The sequence below is a fragment of the Maylandia zebra genome, linkage group LG12, assembly GCF_041146795.1.
Source record: "Maylandia zebra isolate NMK-2024a linkage group LG12, Mzebra_GT3a, whole genome shotgun sequence".
Lineage (NCBI taxonomy): Eukaryota > Metazoa > Chordata > Actinopteri > Cichliformes > Cichlidae > Maylandia > Maylandia zebra.
The window spans coordinates 6,179,634-6,200,854 of NC_135178.1; the positions used below are offsets into that span (position 1 = coordinate 6,179,634).

At 41.9% G+C, this 21,221-nt stretch overlaps 1 protein-coding gene across 2 annotated transcripts in view; it reads left to right on the forward strand.

Moving 5' to 3' along the window:
* The first annotated feature begins 656 nt into the window (after positions 1-656).
* sema4c (sema domain, immunoglobulin domain (Ig), transmembrane domain (TM) and short cytoplasmic domain, (semaphorin) 4C) overlaps positions 657-21,221 on the forward strand; it is a 110,226-nt gene continuing 89,661 nt past the window's right edge. For both annotated transcript variants that reach the window (XM_076890611.1, XM_004567270.4), the window contains exon 1: positions 657-1,275. The gene's annotated coding sequence lies outside the window, so the exon portion shown is untranslated. The remainder of the gene's footprint in view (positions 1,276-21,221) is intronic.

A 21,221-nucleotide genomic window follows, 5' to 3' on the forward strand; every position in this document is an offset into this window, starting at 1 on the left:
GTTAACACAACAAAACAAACCTTTCAGCTTTTCATGTTTTGAAACTGGGATTTTTTTTTTTTTTGAGACCTGGAATGTTTCTAAAACACTTTGGGTTGTTTTCATTTGCGCTGTTCACTTTTAATAAAGTAGATGTGACAGTCAACACAAAAAGGTTCAGACCTTTTTCATTGTTTATTATTGAGATGTATTTTTTAATTCCCGGAAAGTAATAATTAACACAACTGTGCACAACGTATCCTAGTACCAGTCCGATTCCAAGACCAGTGTTGATATCACTGCTATCATATTTGGATCCCACCTCTTATGCTAAGCTTGGTGGTCAGTGGCGTACCACCACCCAAGTCCTGGGTGTCAGATGTATGGAGTCGGAGGTATAAAGGGACTTTGACCTCAGGTTGGGGCAGACTTATTTTAAAAAGAAAGAAAGAAAGAAAGAAAGAAAGAAAGAAAGAAAGAAAGAAAGAAAGAAAGAAAGAAACGTGCATGTTCTACAGTAAATCTAATGACTGCCGGGGGGTCCTCTGCTGTTGACCCTTGTTCTGAGGGGCTAATGGGCGGAGACCTGTTTGTGTGCTTCTTTGGGTTTTTTTTTTTTTTTTTTTTTTAATCCTCTCAGGTCCCTGCTGTGATGCGTACTGCAGAAGTAGGCTGGGGGCGCACACACGCTGCAGCGCCACGCACCCCTCACACACACTCCCATATACATCATTTCCATTGGACATTGGCACAGAGACGCAGCGCGACGACCACTCTGACATATCTGCTTGGTACGGACTGCCGAAACTTCTGAGACAGGGAGGCGGGTAGATCCTTTTAGCTGGTCCCAGATAGTGGATTCAATCCACGCTCTCGTTTCTTTCTTTGCTTTTTCCCCTTTCCTCCTCATTTTCTCCTCCTCCTCGTCTTCGCCTGGTTTCGTGTTACAAAGCCCAGGGAGGGAGTTGCGCGGAGAGCCAGTTCTGTGTGAAAAACTGAATGACAGGATCATATGGCTTGATTTGCCTTATAGTCCAAACATTTTTAGGAGGAAAAAAAGGCATAGGGGACACGAGAGGAACTGCGAGAGAGAGCATCAGAAATTGATGAGGATGTGGAATAATTTATAACTCAAATTCAAAAACAAACGTGAGATAACGGAGAAAGCAGAGAGAGAGAGAAACAGAGAGGCAGAAACGGATACTGGCTCCAGTCGTCAGAGAAGGACGGAGAGCGGGGAGGAAAAGCGCAGGACGCATTGCCCGTGATCATCAGCACCATCACCGTAATAATAAGGTAAGTGTGCGCTCGTTATTTCTCGGCAATATTGCTTCCAGCGCTGTGAGGCGGCTGGATTTTAACACACTAACGAAGCAAGCAGAGGCAGAAAACATCCCAAACCCCGGAGCGTCCGAATCTCCAACTGTTGCCAAGAAGCCCACGTTTTTTTTTAAATTTCTTCCTAAAACAGCACCATCTAAGGTGCAGTGCGTTTGTATAGACAGATGATTTGGGGTGTTTTGGGTTGCCAGTTTTGGGGCTCAATGCGATGCAACTTTATCCCCTTTTCGCGCTGTGTAAACACAGCGCACTGCGGTCAGGGGCAGTTGGAAGGGAATCAACTCCGGGCTTTTTTCTACTGTATTTCTGTGCATCTACTGTAATGTGCTGCCGCTGCACCTCCACAATCACAGCCCGGCAATGCTACCGTGCAGCAAAAACGCACAACGTGAAGCTGACCTCTCGGTGTATACTGGTGCAGCAGTCTGAGAATGATCTCTTTTGTGTCTGCCTGTATTTCAGGCTCTTAAGTTCTGAGCGAGTCTGGTGCCTGACAAGACAAACTTTTAGGCACCTTCTTTTGCTTGGTAGTGCTTTTTTCCGCCTCTAATAACATCAATACAGATCCCCCTCGTAATCCTCACTCACTGTGGCCGCTGTCGTCTTCCTGCGAAGGGAAACTGCTTTGTAGATTTCAAAGTTTTCTGCACTTGTGCACATGTGTGGATTTTAGATTTGTGAAGAGGTTTTAAGTTTCAGATGTCAAGAAAGAAAGAAAGAAAGAAAGAAAGAAAGAAAGAAAGAAAGAAAGAAAGAAAGAAAGAAAGAAAGAAAGAACGGAGTCCCTTCAACTGCTGCCTGTATCCCTCAGTTAATACTCAAAAATGAAGCTCTTATGGTGACAATAATCCACTGGTTTGAGATATTACTTTGGAGTGGTTTCCTCCTTGTTCTTCTTTCCCTCTCTTTCTTTTTTCCTTTGCCTTAATGAAATAAGTATTAGCTTCACTTGAGTGATTATTGTAATTACTGAGGAGGAGGAGGGTTGGAAGGTGGAAGGAGGGGCGTGTGTCCACACTGGACAGTGAGGAAGTGAGGGTTGGCGTAAGGAGGTGGTAGTTTAGAAGAAGGAAGGAAGGGTGTTGGATTGGGGGTCCCTGCAAAGGGCTGTTGCCATGTGGGACAGAGGAGATAGGTTTTTAGTAGTGATATCATACTTGAGGATCTGTTTTCTGACTGTGATATTTGTGTAACTGTCACAGGAGACTCCCTTTCCCTGTACCACAGGTGGGCGGGTGGCTTCTGCAGGTCTCTGTGCGTCCGCTTGTGTCACTGTGTCATTTGCAAAGATTAATGGAAGCAATAAGCGAGTAGAAATCAGAGTTAGCAAGTTGACATTTGCCGTGCAGAGGGATGTAGCAGTGGATAAGCCTGCCAAAATTCAATTCACCCACCTTTTAATTTGGTATAAATCAAGTTCACAGACTTTGAGGGGGAAAAAAGAAAAGTAGACACATAATCCTCACTAAAGGCACGCGCAGTATTGCACAGATTATTCGGCAGTGAAGCGGGTTACAAGGAGAGATCTTTCAAAACCAATTTAGTTGTTGAAGGATTCCTCCTGACATCTGCATTATTCCCAGGCTAAAAAAAACAAACTTAAAAATGCACTTTTATCCAGGGTGTTCGCAACAATGACACACACTCTGTCGCTCTCTCTCTCTCTCTCACACACACACACACACACACACACACACACACACACACACACACACACACACACACTGTAGCCCTCTCGCCCCAGATGTTAATGCCTCTATTGAGAGAGCCACAGGACTCCTGCCGACTCAATCTCTTCATTGTTGGACAGACAATGGACTCCACATCCTGACAGCCAGCCTCCTTCCTATATCCCCCTCATGCACTCCTAAAGCTGCTCCTCATACACATGCAGTGAAATGGCACACAGTCATCCAGGCTGATAGCGCACACATGTAAATGGCAATGCCTCTACAGGCACGTGCCCAGCTTCATTTGATGTTTTCATAAAAGCTTGACTGATGTGGAAAGTCTCCTACTGTTTGTGTGTGTGTTCCCGTCTTGTCTGGGTTTCATGCCATCCATGCTGGTCCCCTCTATTCCAAGGTTTTGCAACTGATTCGCTTTGACTGATGTGAGTGTTTTGTTTACAGAATGAAAAAAATGCTTGTTAAAGTTTCTTAAGAGGTGCATTGCAGCATTAGCCCCAAAGTTCTTAAATGTCCCATCGGAAAACTGCAACAAAGAACAAATCACAGGCAGTTTCCACACGTGGGGTCAACACTGCGTCATAGACCATACGTCGTGACAGAGGCAGATGCCTCCTGTCTGCTCTGTGCCCGCCCGTTTGCGTGCGTTTAATCGTCACCCCAGTGTCACATGCATCACGTCAGCGCGACGTGTACTGCAGCCCACAACCAAGCAGCTGAACACAGTAAAATGCAACAATGATGGGATCATTGCTGATTATGTAACTCATTTTGCATACGGGAACACACAGAGCCTATGTTCACGCCGGCTGTGGTGTATCACGAAGGTATGGATCTGAATCCGCTCATCATAATTTCCTTGGAGGCTCTGTGTCTTTTGCAGAGCAACAGTTGATGTGCCAGCTTCCCACAGTAGGCTTTTTTCTTTTTTTTTTTCAAAACGTCCTTTCATCCCAGGACCGATTTAGTCTATCTGCTTTTCTTTGCTTAAAAAAAAAAGGATCTCACAGAAACAGATTTTGTTTTGTTTCTTCTGTTTCACACTGGTCTGTATTTCCTGCTGAGGTGCAAAGAGTTCACATTTCGAGCTATGCCCTCTGTGTTCTAATGCAGCTCAAACATAATCGCACTGATTCTGTGGGGGGTTTTTAGAGCTCCTCGGTGTATGTGTGTGTGTTAAACAGAGATATGGTTCATGGGAGGCCAGATGCAAGGTCCGGAGAGCTGAAGCAGATGGGTCGTGTGTGTGTGTGAGGGGAACAACGTGTTGCAAGTATGGGCTGGAAAGGCTGATGTTTAGAGAAGGTGTTTAAAGGAACACTGTGGCAAATGTGTCAGGGTTCAGGTTCAAAGTGATATAAACCTTATGCTGTATGGATAAGACAGTGTGTGTGTGTGTGCGCGCGCGCAAGATGTGCCTTCATGTTCCTAAGAGTAACATCACACACATGAAACTCAAACATTAACATAGTGTTACACATTAGCATGTCATTAGCACATTAATCACAAACGCTGAGCGCCTTTAATTAAACCCGGTCACATTTTATGCATTTTTTGTTGTTGTCTAATGCATATGTCTAAAATTATTTACTTCTGCTCTTACACCCTGCCTTTCCCCTGTTTTGAGTCTATAAGTACTGCTAGATGAAGTGCACTACAAGTGCCCAGCTGGTGCACTCATTACAACTAAAAAACTGAAAGAACAACGCTATGTTCCTCTTTGGCATCCATTCTGGACATTTGGAGGAAGGGAGGGGACCACTATAAAATGTTAAATCAGTAGGAGGATGTATCGTCAGCACCTATGGTGATGTCAGTGCTAACTGCCTTGCTAATATTGCTAATTGTTGCCTTGCTAATATTGAAAAATCTCTATGTGTTAATGACACATGCTCTGTTGTATTGTTTGGTATACAAGTGCATTATTGTCGTCTTTGCTGTAGAGGAATTTTGTAGGATAGGTGGTCAGAAGCTCGAGTGGTTTGGATAATGGTTGGTAACATCTTGCAACTGCTGCTGGAGGTTGCTAGCAGTTGCTAGTTGCAAAGTGGTTGCAAGTGCATCACTCAAAACTCTCTTTTTAATTGCTTTGGTTGCTAGTAGGTTGCCTGAGTCGCTAGTAGTTTGCATGGAAGATGCCAACTCGTCTGCAAACACTTGCAAGCTCCTCCAAGCGCTAGTGAAACTATGAAAAGTCAGGACAAACCGGTAAACAGAGGCTGTTTTCCTCAAGGTTAAAGTTGTGTTTTTTGAAATGTGTTGGTTGCAGCAGTAAAAAACAAGTTTTAATCAAAGACTTTTACAGTTTTCATAGTTTCACTATCGTTTGGCGTGTTCAATGGCGAGTAATATTAAAAACAACTCATTTCAAGTGTAATTAGCTTAAGTAAGGTAATGAATTGCCTATATAATAAATTGAATGTGTTGCAAAAACTTGTTTTGTTGTTCCATTTCTAAACTAAATACTAGATTAAATATTCAAATCCCATAAAGCACCTCATTGGTTTTTGCAGTTAAGCATGCCGTGTGAAAATGCGACAGAACTTTGGATTTCTTTACTTTGCACATTTGCATTTCTTCCTAATGTGAATGCATTACCGTTGAAAGACACTAAGAAAACACACAAGCATGTTAGTTGTCTCAGCAAATTCTGACGTTTCTTAAAACTGACGTGGTCGTCATTTATTGTCCAAGTACTACAGATGGCACTCTTCCTGTAACGCAGAGCACAAATTGTGCTCATGCTGAATGGTACACACACCACTGCACAACCTCCAGCCTCCGTCTCAGTTGCTTTAAGGCCTGCTGAGAAGTTTCCGTTAGGCAGCAAGGACGGATCCGGGGGGTTTTGGCTGCGGCTGTGATTGCAGTTGTTCCGAGAGGAGAAGCTTTTTCTGTTCTGCAACTTACCCTTCCCTTTGAGCTTTTTCTTTTTCTCTCTCGCTCTCATCCTCTATCTCTCTTGCCCACTTACGCTCACATACACCCCCTCCACTCGTTTCGGCTCAACTCGAGTTGCATGATGAGGTCATTTTTGCATTGCCAAAGTGTAAACCCTTACCACTTATATAGCTCGACTTTAATTGAACAGACAAGTGCACATTCAGTCTACTGTGAATGAAAACTATGCTAGGATACTAGGGTAATCCTTTTTTGTGGCTCTAATAGTTGTGCCAGTACCTTGAATGCCCCGGGAGCAGCTGTTATAGATGTTCCTTTCATCTCTCCAAATCAATTCAGGTAAATTAAATGAATTCTTACTGACATTATTGTCAAAAAATTAACAATATTGCCAAAAATTCACTACGCTCAGAATACAGAGTACAAAGGAGTAATAAATACATGTCACCCTCTGTGAATGATGCAGCCAGCCCCCCTCCCCCCATCATCCTTTGGGGCAATCAATAAATAAATAAGCCCTAAGGGACGAAAAGTGTTTCCAGGAAAGTCAGACTGGTGGAAAATCCAATATGGAGCAGAATGTTGGTCCTGGAGGCAAATATGTGCAGCTAGTATAGCTGTCTGCACCAGATTTTCATTATTTTTACAATATAGAAGTTTTGTTTATCAACGCTTTTCATCCTGACCTGAAATCACCCCCCCCCCCCCCCCCCCCGGCTTTGATCAATGCAGTTTTAAAGATGTCAGAATGCAGTGCAGTCATCACGCAGATCTAATTACTGTTGTCTGACACAAATGAATGAACAGAACCTTTGTGTCGTAGCTCCCTGCTATGACACAAAGGTTTGCCCCTTCTTTTTTTCTTTCACCACAAGTAAACACCCCTTTTCAGGACTTGCTCGGAGAGTTACTCGAGGCTTTTAGAGGAGTTCGGTGGAGTTTCTCTTGGTAGCTCGAGTCCTCTGCATTATTTATGCTGGGCAGAATGGAGGTGGAGGAGAGCCCTGACCTGCTTGTTTGTTACCAGCTGACCACTACTGGCCATCTGGTGCCTGCTAGCTACGCTATTTGTGTTTGTATCTAACAATAACTGGGTCCAAGTTTTTATGTAAAACAGGACACTTGGAGTTAGAAGGTTAAATTGAGTTTTGCTTACTTGAGATACAGAACAAATACATATGCATATATATAACATAGTACGTTTGGCGGACAGCAACAGAGGAGTGTGCATCTCTCTTTTAAAGATTATTTAAAAGAATAGTGTGAAAGTTGTGAGGCTGAATTCAGCAGATATTTCTGCAAGTTCGATCACTTTCTTGCTGAGATTTGATAGGATGCAGACCTAAAAGATCATATAGTGATGACAAGGTGGTACACATTTGAAAAGAATAAAACAAAATCTACTTCTGTAGCTCAATAGAGTCGCCAAACGTTTCACAAATCCATTTTTACGGTGAAACTTGTCGTAATATATCAGCGCACTTTCCCCCCGCTTCCTTAATGAGGGGCTACAGGAACAACAGCCCGGAGTTCACAGATAAAAACTGAACAGCTGATATTTTTTATGACAGCTTGAAGCTACAGTTGTTGATGCAGTGCCGCAACGTGCTACACAAACACATTTAATCAACAGCCGCAATCCCGAGAACAGCTGTATTTCTCAGATGGTCACAGGAAATAGTCGAGCCATGGCCAAGAGTGGCACCACTGAGTATGGAAACGTCTTTCTCCTGCCTTTCGTTGGGAACGTCTTCAAATCAGGTTGTTTTGCTACGTCACATTTGAAGAGGAAGATTATTCAACTAATGGTAAATTCCTCTCTTGTTACTTATCTAATCATATAGCGTGCACACATTCATTTTACCCTCAGCTTTACTGATAAAACAAGAACATTTGGAGATTAAATGTTGAGAATAATCTCAGCCTAATGACTTCACAGAAATAAAGACAAATGTGTTATTGTGTGTGTTGCACTAGAATATTTAAGGACAGTGAATAAAAGGGTACCATGAGCTCCTGTAGCGGGGTTATCTGTTCCCTGTCTTCATCCATCTCTTCATCCCTTCTTCCCTCTCCGATTTTGTCCTTTCTCTTTTTGATTTATGCTTGTCTTCCTCCCTCACACTTTCTTTTACTTCTTCTTCTCATTCTCTCAGGCCTCATTTCTAGCCTCTGTGGTTTTGTCCTGCTTGGTCTCTCCTGCCTACTCTCCTTTCTGTATCTCTTCAGTCCTCTCCATATCTTCGGCCTGTCAAGACTCAGGATTCGCTTGCTGAAAAAGCTGGAAATATCACAACTGTTGAAATTCCTTTTCATCTTTGGTTTGCAGTGCAGGCCACTCAGTATAAATGTGAAAGCATCTGATTTACAAACATAGCTGCGGCACAGTTTAACTATGATCAGAGAAGCATGAACACTTGCTATTTAGACTTAAACTCATCATGGCTGATATACAATCACAGACACTTTATTAGGTACGCCTTGCTAGTATTGAGTTAGACCCATTTAACTGCTGTAACTGTTCGTAGCATTGATTCAACAAGGCTCTGGAAACATTCCTCAGAGATTGTGATCCGCATTGACGTGATAGCATCACACAGTTGCTGCAGATTTGTTGGCTGCACATCCTTGATGCGAATCATCCATTCCACCACATTCCAAAGTATTTGATACTAAGGGGCCCAAAGTTGGCCAAGAAAATATCCCCCACACCATTACACCATCACCAGTAGCCTGAATCATTGATACAAGGCGGGATGGAGCCACACTTTAATGGTGTTTACACCAAATTCTGACCTCTTTTTTTGGACCATTCTCTGTAATCCCTACAGATGTTTGTATGGAAAAAAACAGATCAATCAGCACTTTCTGAAATACTTTGGCACCAATACCCATGCTACTTAAAGCACTTAAATCAACCTTTCTTCCCTATTCTGATGCTAAGCTTGAACTCATCAGGTGGCCTGGACCATAGCCACATGACGTGCTGGTTGTGATTGGATGGTAAGATATTTGCATCAGCAAGCAGTTGAACGTGTGTACCGAATTTCACTTTACAAGCAACTGTACAATGACAATAAAAGTTCTAAAAGTTCTAAGTTCTAATGAAGTGGCCTGTGAATGTATATTTATCGGTACATTAGTAAAGTGTGTAGCCTAAATTGCATAAAGAAAAATCTGAAATTACAAAAATACAATTTTCAGTCAGTCAATTTCACACAGTTTTATAAAGCCATAGATTGTGAGCAGAATCACTTGCTAAAGTGCTGTGGAACAGTAAAACTACAGCTGTTGATGTTTGACCTGAGTAAATAACAAAAACCACAGAGTCCACCTCTCTAATCCTGAACTGAACTCTTAGCTTAGATTAGATGAAAATCTAGAAACTAACGCAATTAGCCTGGTCTAGTCCGAAAGTTAAACAATGCTTTGTTTTACCTTTATAGCTTTGTTATAATTTATATATTAGCTTTTTGTTCAGAGCAAAACACAGAAAGCTGATGGGATTTGGAGGCTTCTGACTAAGCTAGGCTAACTGTTTCCTGCTAAGCTAAGTTTACGGACTTCTTGACTCTTTTACTACTTTCTATAAAATATGCATTGAAGATTAAAGTGAGAAACCACAAATCAGCTTGATAAAATAATTTAGCTAATAATTTATCATCATTTTCACAACTATTAAAGTGCCCTATAGCAAGTTTCAAACCGCACAACAGATACCATCTTGGCAGCCATTTTGTTTGTGTTTGAGTGCTGAACTTCCTTTTCCTGTTCTGTAGCTTATCTAGCAATGTAGACTATATTTTCGAAACAGCAACGCTTGTTGTTTAGGACAAAACTACAGCAAGTCCAGCTGAAGTAAGAAATGTTATGACACTTTGTTGTTATAGCAGTTGGCAAAGACGATAACCACTGGGTCAAGAACTGTGATTCTGACATGAGAGTGGAGTGGTTGTTTCTGATCTTCTCAGCTAACTCTTGGCATGAAAGCAAACACTTCTTTTGCCTCATGTTGATGTATTTCTTTAATTGCTGTTCGCATCTATAATTATAGTAGGCTACATAAATCAATACCAATCCATTTGCACTGCTTCTGGGTTTCCTATTTGTTTTTTTCATCTCCCGAGTCGAAGAGGGGCTCAGGGTAAGAAATCTCCATTATATTTGATACTTATTTAGTAATTTCCTTTTCAGATAGCAGATGGACCCATCTATCCTATCTGATGCTGCTTATTGGGTCTGCCCATGCTTGGCTGAGGCTGAAATTGTAAAGCTGGATTGGGGAAGAGATAGTAATATGCTCAGCCAAAACAAAAACCTTGTCCGTAAGCCAACTGTGTTTCGGGGGCACCGTGTAGATTGTTTAGCATGTTTCCTGAGGCCCCCAACTTGCACGTTAGTCAGCCGTTTGTTATTTTGCTTGTTCCAAGTCAGCAAATGCATTCTGGCTCAGTTGACTGGGCGATGTGTTGTGCAGAGAGGACCACTGGAGTTGTTCCCTTCTTTTGTTATTCAGGTCTTGGTGATACGTCAGTCCTGCTCTGAGCCATTGTGTATACGGAGGTTCCCATTGTTTACTGTCAGTTGCAGCATTGCTATGTGTGTGTGCATGGAGTATGCATATTCAGCTGCTTCTTGCCGTTTTCATTCATTATTTTGTCCTGGATAGTCTATGTAAATGTGTCCAGGCCAGCAGCAGAAGATAACAGTTAAAGTACTGGCTCAAACCCTGCATAACTAAGACTGTGTGTATGGGAATAATGATCCAGATGCAGTGCAGTAGGGGGTGTGTAAAGGAAAGTAGGCCCCTACCCTCCTCTTCCCCCGTGCTAACCAGAGCATGGTAGTTTGTTTTTATGACAGCCTTTTTTTGGCATTGTTCTGGTCGGATAGAGCTCGCCTTTCCTACCGTGGGACCGGCCGTTAGTGCAGGAAGTGCTGGGAGGGCACAACTTGAATGCACACACACACATGCTGGATTGCAGGCTACAGCACTCGCAACCCCTCCCAAGCTATCGCCCCACACTCACGCATAAAGTTTTGAAAGGACAATAAAAAAAGTTGCCCTGCGGCTCGTCGGCTGGTAAGCTGCAGCTTATCCAGGAAGGAGCTGCAGCCAGGCTAATGGCCTCTCTCCAGGGTAGGCTCTACAGAAGGGCCAGTGGAGGCTTATCGGCAGCAGGAGGGCCCCTACATGACTGTTCTCTGAGATCTCCACTGAGCTTGTGTGTGGGAGTAGCTTAGCTTTCGTAGCTAGAAGGAGGGTGAGCGCTATTCTGCTTTATTTCCTCCTGTGATTGTCTTGGGTTAGCTCGGCCTGTAGGAAAATTAGTTACTTATTACCATTCTCAGGTGAAAATACAGGTGTTTACCCAGTGTAGCACTTCTAAATTCAAAGATAACTATCCAACCTTATTGAAAAGTCAAGGTAGACTTCTACTAACCAAGCATTTCTTTCACATACTACAGGAAACTTTTGGTCAGTGCAAAGAGGATGGAAGGCAGTGTGTGCGCCATACTGTTCAAATGCCTACACATCTGTGGTTTATATCTTTGCCTTAATTGGAGACGTCTCAGTAAGGAGTCAGCGTGATTTGTAGAAAACAATGTAATGTGCGATGAAGAGGAGTGAGATGACTTGCCCCCTGTCTGACTAATCACATTATGCCTCATGGATCTCAGCGTGACGTATCTACCTTGATCCACGTCCATGAATCACCGATCTCTTTCTTCATCTGTTGTGACTGAAATTAGACAACGGCACAGTCTTCATACCAGCTGCTAATACTGCAACAGAGAGGTATCATGTCACAAGTACCATCTAAAAGATTTATTAAACAAGAGCCGTGAAGAAAGAGGCAATGCAGGGAGTGAATCATTCATGCATATGCTAAACTCACTGTTTAACCAGTAAATGCAATGATATCTAACACTGTTCCACATGCAGTTAGCTTAAAAACCGGGACACATCCTCATAACGTTTGCTGATCATGAAGACGGCTTCAGTCTTCTCCTCTTAAGACTCCTGTTGAGCTTCTTTCATTCACTTTTTCCACACTTAGCTTATCTCAGGCCATGCTATGGTTCTTGTTAGCACCTTAATGGTCTCACCTGAAATCTAGCACTAAATCCTCCTTTGAGTCTGTCTGTATGAGCAGCTGCAGACACAATAGCCCCTATTGTTGAGGGGCAATTCTGGACTGGCCCCTCTCGCCTACCCCCTGTCCTGCTGCAGACTCACCTCTGACCCGCAGGCTGGTTGCGCTCTCACCCATCTCCCGCTGCTCTTTTCCAGTCCACTGCTCTCTGCATGAAGCCTGACTCGTTTGAAGAAAGAGATGGAAAGAAAGGAAGATGCTCAGTGGGATGAGGCCTCAATAATACGACAGAAAGAAGATAAGAGGAGAGGGATTTCGACTGGGATGAATACAAGAGGAAAGGTTGGCAAAAGGTAAAAAAAAATAGAGAAATGTGTTCAGGTTGCCAGGTTTGGTCAACTCTTAGAGAGAGACGGCAATTGGAAAAGCAAAAAGGAAGCCGGCTTGCCCAGACAACGGCCCTGAGAAACCAAGATAAGAGCTGACCAGCAGTCAACAATTACACCATCAATTTCCAGTCTGGCTTTTGCCTTCTCACTCTCTTTTTCAAGCTTACCACTCTTTTTTTTATTTCTCGGTACTGTCTCCTATTCTCTTCCCGCCCCTGTTGTCTCCACTCTTTGTGTGTTTTTCAACGATCTCTCTATGAGGATCCATTCATTATCATAGAGATAAACTCTTTTATCTTGTGTTTGGAGAAATAAATAAAAACTCTTTCTTGAAATATTTAATCAACTACTGAAGTTATGGATAGTTTTGAGGCATTTATAGCACATATCAAGTAGTTCAGCATGTGAAGCTATATAAGTTTAGCTGAACAATTAGCTACAGTTTAGAAAAACAGTGGTTGGAGACCGTGGCCCGGCCAAAATTATTGCGACTGTGTGAAATCTTACTGCCTCTGAAATAGCTGCTTTGAAAGCGGACGCCAGGTCTGTGATGACTCGTAGTCAATTACCGTCTTCAAACTGACGTTAGTGTGTCAGAGATAACGGTAAAATGGCGATAAGATGGAGTCGGTCTCCAATCAGTCTGTGATTAAATGGGGTCGGGCGGGCAATTACATGCTATCTGTTTATGATAATACGCTAGTTAACTGTGGTAAATTAGCAAAAGTCTCAAATCTGTTGTGTCTGCAGATTTGTCATTGTCTACATACACAGAAATTCACATTAAAGAGACTTTCATATTAACTACTGACAGACAAACAGAAACTCATCCACAGATATCGCGCTGTAGTTTTCCCAGACAAGAGGAGTTTTCTGTCTTATTGTTATTCTAGTGTGACTGACTCTAAAATTTGAGAGGTGCTACTTTACATAAAACAGGACTTTTACTTTTGGTAATTAACATAAATTGCGTCTCTTCAAATGTTAAGTTGGAACGATCAAAGCTTTGTGACCCTGTAATTTCTTAATAATCCCTGACTGTATAAAACACTATTCAGAGCTAATACAACACTAAATTTTCACCCACCAGAACCTCTTGACCTCTTGACTTCTCGGATCAGCTTCACCTCAAAACAGACCATTTTATTTTTCAGAGGCTCAAAAATGCACCAACATCCCAAATAGGGTCCAAAAGTCCAGTTAAATTAATTAAATTAGCAGAAATAAGCCCTAGTGACAGTAATCAACTACAGCTACCCCTGTCAGCACAGCCATCAATCAGAGTCATGTCTAACTTAAGCTTTAACAAAATCCAAAAGGGTAACTTATAAATAGGTTATACCCTGTTCAGCCTTTATCAAGGCAGAATTAAGCTACAAATATCAAAGTAGTTTTTTTGGACTAGACTGTAACACATGTTCTGACTATGGCCATTTTAACATGGGAGCCCAGAGGGAGTGACGGCCTCCTGTGGCTGTTTGCAGAACTGATTTTTTTGCCACTTATGTTTGATCGGCTTTTCAGAGGTTGCTGCCTGATAAAAAATGTTGTTTTTTAATTGTTGTTGTTAAATAAGTGTTTGATGTTGTGGAAAATTAGAAGCAGTTTGTTATCTGAACATTGCACGAGGCTTCAACAGTAACGTTATCAAAATCAAGCAAGCCTCTTCCTAGTTTTGTGTTTCCTCCTTGAGGCGCATTGCAGAGACACATCCTGGTAGTCTTGCATACGATGTTTACCAAGATAAACCTTAAAGGAAATCTATTCTGATAGTTATTACTTGCTACTTTTATTTGAGGGAAGAAGGTGAATACTATACTACTTGTGCTTTCAGCGCTCCTTCAAACAGTCCGTCGAGTACCGAAGGCCAGGTGTTTTCTGTCAATTGCTCACAATCTCACCTTTGCCAGCACATTCACACATTAACTGCCAAATGTGCGCATTTGCTCGCACACTTTTGCATGCTCAGTTTATCTTCCAGTGTTATTTTCTTTTCTTTCCCGTACCTATTAGGCAAAGTCTTTTTTAGGAACGCCAGGGAGGAGAGAACAGCTAACTCTTTATTATGATTTTTTTGCCTGAGGTTAGACCAGCCAGGGTGCACACGCACCCTCTCACGCACACACAAATCACGCAGAGGCGCACACACAGATAAACGCGGCAGCCCTCTGATTCAACACTTCAAAAAATCAATAAGGTCTGTTTCGAAAAAGCCTTAAAGCTAATGCAAAGAGACGGCGAGGGAGTGAAGGGGGGTGCTGATGAACCCCAACAACAGGCACTTACAGCAGGCTTACTCTGCCTCTGTCTTGCTTGCTTTCTCTGCTGATTCTCGATAGATAGATAGATAGATAGATAGATAGATAGATAGATAGATAGATAGATAGATAGATAGATAGATAGATAGATAGATAGATAGATAGATAGATAGATAGATAGATGTGACCATTTTAAATGGGCTTCCCTTCTTAAAATTCATTGACAGTCCATCCCTCTATCCATCCTGTCCTCTCATATCTTTGTGGCCGAACAGCTCTGATTTGTGTACCAGGATTAAAATCCTCAAATTTGTCTTTCACTCCCTGTGGGAGAGGACTGTGCTTTTTAATTAATTGATTTTGAAATGAAGTTAGCTGCTGTGTCTGTCTGTGTGTGCGTGCACTGACGTGTCTGTCTGCGCGGCGGGTCTCTGTGTGGTTTCGGCTGAGTGTGTCAGAGTGTGTCCCCGATGCTTAGCTTGGTAAAGGAGGGGTGGGGTTGTGGGTTTTGCTGAGCGTGTGTCTGTATTTTTCTCGTTGCCTTTGTTGGAGAAGCTGCTGTAATAGATATCTAAATCTCCATCCGAAAGTGCAAAAACTATAATTTGTGTTTCTGTAGGCCTCATGTGTGTGTTTAGTTTAGTTTCTTTACAATTTGTTTTTCAAATTAATTGACAGCATGTGTGGATTGCTGTGGTTTGGCCGTTAGGTAAGGCAGATTCTCCTTGTCTTTCACATGTGTTTATGCTATCCTCAGGTGCTGGCTATAGCCTATGAATTATATATAAGAGCTTCAGTTGTACTCTTGGTTCTCAATCATACACTGAGGACCTTACCATAAAAGCTCAGTGGTTCCCTTTGCTTATTGGTCTGACTGCATCCATATGAGCACAAGCTCAAGTACTGAAAAGCGTCTTTCCTGCTGCAGTAGGTGTCATCGGGTCCGCACTATGGCATGACACATGACAGACTCACAAGGCTGGTAAACAGCCTCATCGCAGTGACTCAGAAAAGTCTACTTCTGATCAATCTGTTCTGCAGATTCTTCACCAAAACCAGATTCAGAATTAATGCTACACCCATTTTACTCATGGCTGCGGCCCTCTGGTTACTCATGAGCAGGAACTGCTTATGAGCCCCTTTTAACGTGAGCGCCTTTGCATTTGTTCACACTTTTTCATGAACGACAACCTGTGTGAGAGCCGTCACGGTGCTCTGTGTGTTTCTGACTTTTGTCACACGCAGCTGGGCGGACGCGCTCGAATGCTTTGTCCATGAGCTGCTGCAGCGTTGTACGCCTGCCGTATTATGCGGCGCACACAAAGGTGCGTTCACCGTCGCAGCATGTTGCCACTGCGCTGGCAGCACATGGGGATTGTGCCGCTGATCAGTGGGGTTGCTTTGTGCATCACAGTGGCAGTGGTGGATCTGCTGCTTGCTGTCAAACCCACACCGTCTGTCGCAGTGTGTGCGTGTCTGTGTGTATTTCTGGTAATGTTTTTGTCAGCTTGTCTGCGTGTGGGTCTTTGTGTCTGAATATATGTGAGTGTGGATCTTTGTCTCTTTGTGAGCGGATGTGTGGATGTTTGTCTCTGATCCTGTGTATGTGCGTAAAGGCTGTAATTTTAGTGTTACTATTTATTATTATTATTATTATTATTATTATTACTATTAATTATACTAGCGCTATCTCCATATCATGTGTCTGTATTTGTGTATGTGTTAGCACAGTTACATGCATGATAGACAGATCTCCTGCTAGACTTTATTAACAGCATTTACTACAATCTCTGCTGGGTTTGTCTGAGTGAGATTAAGATGTGGGCACATGCTCACACATGCACACGGGGGGCTGGGGGCATCCATTGTAAAATCTTTGAAAACATGGGTTGCAGCATTCCAACACATTCACACGCACTCATCACACTGATCTCACATATTCTTGTTCTGTCATAATGTGCCACACTTCCCACACTTTAAAAAACCCATCACAAACAGGCAGTTTGTAATTAGTATGAAGGCTTTTTGAAGCATGCTGTGTGATTCTCTTTTGTGGGCTGTTTCATTCACTATGAAATACCTTTGACTCAGAAACTCAAACACCTGGGAAAGTGCGCCTTAGTGTTGATACCAGACTACAAAGACATCAGGGTGTATCGCTGTCACTGTGAGTGGGTGAGTGTGTTTGCTGCATTTTGCAGTACCAGCAGCTGGAACCAATCGATTCGTCTTGCAGAAGGAATTGTTTGATTCTTTATCATTTAATTTATGTGAATAGTCTGCATTCAGTCATGAAACAAGCACTTCACTAGTAAATGATAAAATTAGCTTTTTTTTATATATACTTAAACTAACAGAAAAATCATGATGCAAAAGGAATCACCACAACAGCTGCCAGCACCAGGCGTCAATAGACCAAATAGGCAATATTAAAGTTCAGTGCAACAGCTCAGAAGCTTAATTAAAAAGACAAACTCAGGTTAAATTACTAGCTTCTGGAATGGCCTCAGGCACACAGGCCTAGACACCAATCAGCAATCACCTGGCAAACTCAGGCAACCAAAGGAAACCCATTCAAAAACCAACCCGCCAACCAAACGCCAATCCAAGCGGTTGGTGAGATGATGATGGAGGATGCTGGCTGCTGCTGGGTGAAACGTGGGTGCTGGACCAAAAACCTAGTTAACAGTGGACACCAGCAGATTGACTTGCCTGCAATAATCAATATTTACTCTCCAAGCTTTAGTGCAACTGGGAAAAAAACTGGAGTCAAACTGGAAACAGAGAAATTTCACCTTCAAAGTAAAAGTCGTGGCTTTTGAAATGTGTTGGCTTCTGTATTAAGATACTACTTTTACTTTGAAGGTAGACATTCTTTGTTTCCAGTTTGTGATGCACTTGTTACAGTTTTAGTATTTATTGGCAAGTAGTTTTCAAATTTTTACAAAGAATCCAGCATCTGCCATACAATCTACTGTAAACTGTGGCAACCTGCTAGGGTCCAAAGCAATAGCAAGATGGTTTTCAGTACAGGACTGTGCAGATCTATGCAACCAGTTACATGCTAGCAACTGTAACCTCCAGAAATCACTCACACTCAGTTGGGGAATACCATTTTCCCCTCATGACTGATCATTATGTCATAGCCATATGTTAGCCTAGTTTTGTTAGTGTCATTTAACTGGGCATTTCTTTAAATTCTTTTTTCTCAGAGCACATTTGTGTTGGTGTGAACAACATGTGTGCAAACATGAGGTGAATAATAGCGGTTAAGAACCTTTATGTGCAGTGTGTATTGATATGCTAAGTATGTACTCGTGTTGCTTAATGCTAGTTAATGCTGAGTTTGTTTATTGAAAGATGAATTTTCAAATAAAGAGTGAACTGAACATAAATCATTTTAATAAAGCTTTTCATTCAATCATTAAATAATGCTATTCATCAGTTCTTTAAAAAAATTATAGGAATTAAATCCTTTCCTGTAAGGTCAATATAGAGACATTACTGTGGCTTTAGAAACACACCCTAACTAAATAAATAATCCAACTCAAGTACAAGCATATGCAAAGGTTGCCATTCTTATGATAACTAAGAATGTGTTGAGGTGTGATCTTTTCTGAAGCTTGTAAAACTGAAGCGTATTGTTTTTTTAGTAAGATACAAACTAATATATATTACCATCATATCTTTACTCTAAAATCTTTTTCTCTTGGTGGATAAAAAATGATCAAGAAGTACTTCTCAGTTTGTAAAATAACTGCTAGCTAAAACTAGCTAATTTTTCAGCCATTGTAGATGTTGTTTTTTTTTATTCAGTATGCTAAGCTAGGTGAAAGGCTACATGCTAAACAAATTTGTACTTTTTAGTTTGGGAAAACAATAAACAAAAATGTTGAACCATTTTTACTTTGACATGGCTCATCATTTTTTAATTGCGACTCTTACTCTTCACAAAATAAAAACATCCATCTAAAAGGAAACCTGTGGTTTAATTGCATGAACATGAACACTGATAATTACAGATATTTAGAGATAGGTGGACTAATCAACCAGTATATGTGTTTTGTCTTTTGTTTTTTCATCTTTAAAGCAGAGCCACGTGTTTCCTTATTTTCTATCTTTATGTTAAGTTTACCTAGCTTGTCGTCTGGCTTTAGCTTCGTATTTAGCATGCAGACATGAGAGCGGTATCAATCTCAAGATTCTGGCAAGAATGCAAATAACTGTGTTTCCCAGAGTGTGGAATTATGACTTCAAAGAAAAGTGGCCCAACAGAGACAGAGATGCAGTGGCAGGCAGCTAAATAGATTGGAAAAGAGGAGGCTGAGAGAAAGTCAGAATATGGGAGAGGGAGGAAAAAAGACAATGGAGGTTGAAATGAAGAAAGGTTATAGAGGGAGAACAGGAGCCTGAGAAGTGTCTGAGATGATGAAAGACAGTCAGAAAAAGTGTGATAGAGTGATGGAGACAAAAATAGGAAAGCAACGAATACGGCAGATAAAAAATGGAGTGGCAGAATGTGTGATTGTTGTGGCCAGAAAGTCTCTGACTTCTGCTTGGTGACCACAGTCCTCGTCTGCACTTCATTTATTGTTAGTCTTTATTTGATTTTTTTTATACTGCTGTCATTTTCCCCACTCCCTGTTTGCCACCCAGACACCCTGCCGCTTTTGTTTTTCCATTGCAGCAATAAAATGGCCTAGTTCTCGTCTCTTGCCTTGACTTGTAGCACCAGTGAATGCTTTTTTTCGAGGGCTTGCTGAACTGTACTTTCTAGTAATTTTGTAATCTGTGTTTATTTTGTAAGAGCAGTTGATTGAAGTGCTGTGGTTTGTTGTTTAGATTTTACTGTTGCAACTATTTACCTCAGTGGCCTTCATGTTTTAAATGAGGAGAATGCAGACAGTGCTTTTGAATTTCTCAGCATGGGCCTAAATTATCATAAAAACAGAATGACAGATTTCTCTTAAATTTGACGCATCCTTTTAAGCAGGCCAGTTTGTATTTACATGCTGCCAGTCTGTCTCAACATGCTGCCCGACACTGGCGTTGGTTGTGTGGAGATGTGGCTTCCATTGCAGACTGAGAACATTTTTTCCCCCCATTTTAAATTGACTGCTGAGCCTTTGATTCGAGGGCTGACAGCATGTTTCAGGCTACCAATGAGCTTCACATTTCTCCGCATAAAGGTTTGTTTATGCTGGTATTATTCAAAATGGTCTGCAATTTGTGACAGTTGATGGAAAGTTGAAAAAGCTTCCCAGTGACAAAGCCGCATGCGATGACAGTTTGCATGAATAAATTACAGGTTCTAGATCCTGAACTTTATGTCTGGGTTAGAATTAGATGAAGACGATTTTATTGAGCCTCATCTGTTATTGTGATGTAGGTGAAGTAATGATCTATTTTCTACAGCTTCTAGGCCAGGGGTGCCCAATCCCGGTCCTCGAGAGCTACCGTCCTGCAGCTTTTAGATGCATCCTTGTTCCCACACACCTGAATCAAATGAATGGCTTGTTATCAGGCATTTGCCAAACATGATGGCATGCTGAAGAGATCAAACCATTTGATTCAGCTGTGTTGGAGTAGGGATGCATCTAAAAGCTGCAGGATAGTAGCTCTCGAGGACCGGGATTGGGCACCCCTGTTCTAGGCTGTCAGCCTGTTAAACCCAAGCTGCAGTTCCTCAAGTGGGCACACGAAGCTGGATCCAAAGCGAGTCAGTTTCTATAAATTCCCAACTATACAGCAAAAGCAAACAGTCTCTGGGATTGTGTTACACTTTTCAACAGTTTCACTCTTATAAATAGAGAGTGTTTGGTAAGTGTTTGCAGAGTGTTTGACTCAGTTTCCAGGGTATTCGGTTGTAGTATCTGGTACCAGGTACTTTTTGGTACCTACTTCAGTGTGTGAATGTGTGTTTGAAAATGTGGATGACTGAATGTAGTGTAAAGCGCTTTTGGGTCCATAGGGACTAAGTAAAGCGCTATACAAATACAGGCTATTTACATATAGGCGATCCATAAATGTGTCGTCAGCAGACTTCATGCTACCAATTGGTTAGTCAGTGGCGCCCCTGACTCAAGTCATGAGAGGGACTCAGTTACGAAAGCCAAAACCACCATTGGGGCAATTTTGCAGATCAATTGTTCATGGCTACCAGTGGTTGCAAGATAAAAACTGACCAGGCTTTGAGGCTTTTGTGACCAAGGCCTGAGTTAAAGTTAAGTGCAAAGCCGCTTTGATTGCTAGGCTAGGTAAGAAGCACTAGCCAGTTGCTATTAGTAGGCCTTACTTGGTGCTAATTCATATCACTGAACTAGCCTGAATGCCTTTACATGTTGGTAGTTGATGAATTAGCACTAATTAACAAATATGTTTGTCTGCACCTTGCACTCAAACTGTAAGGTTTGCTAACCAAATTAGCTAGCTCCACCCTCGCTTCCCAAAACGGCCATTCCTGACTCCAGAAAATGAATGCGGCAACAGCCAGAATATGTTGAGCCTCCATAACGTGGTGTTGTGCTGTATGCAGTAAAACCCTATAGTCAAACTTCCCATAAGGCA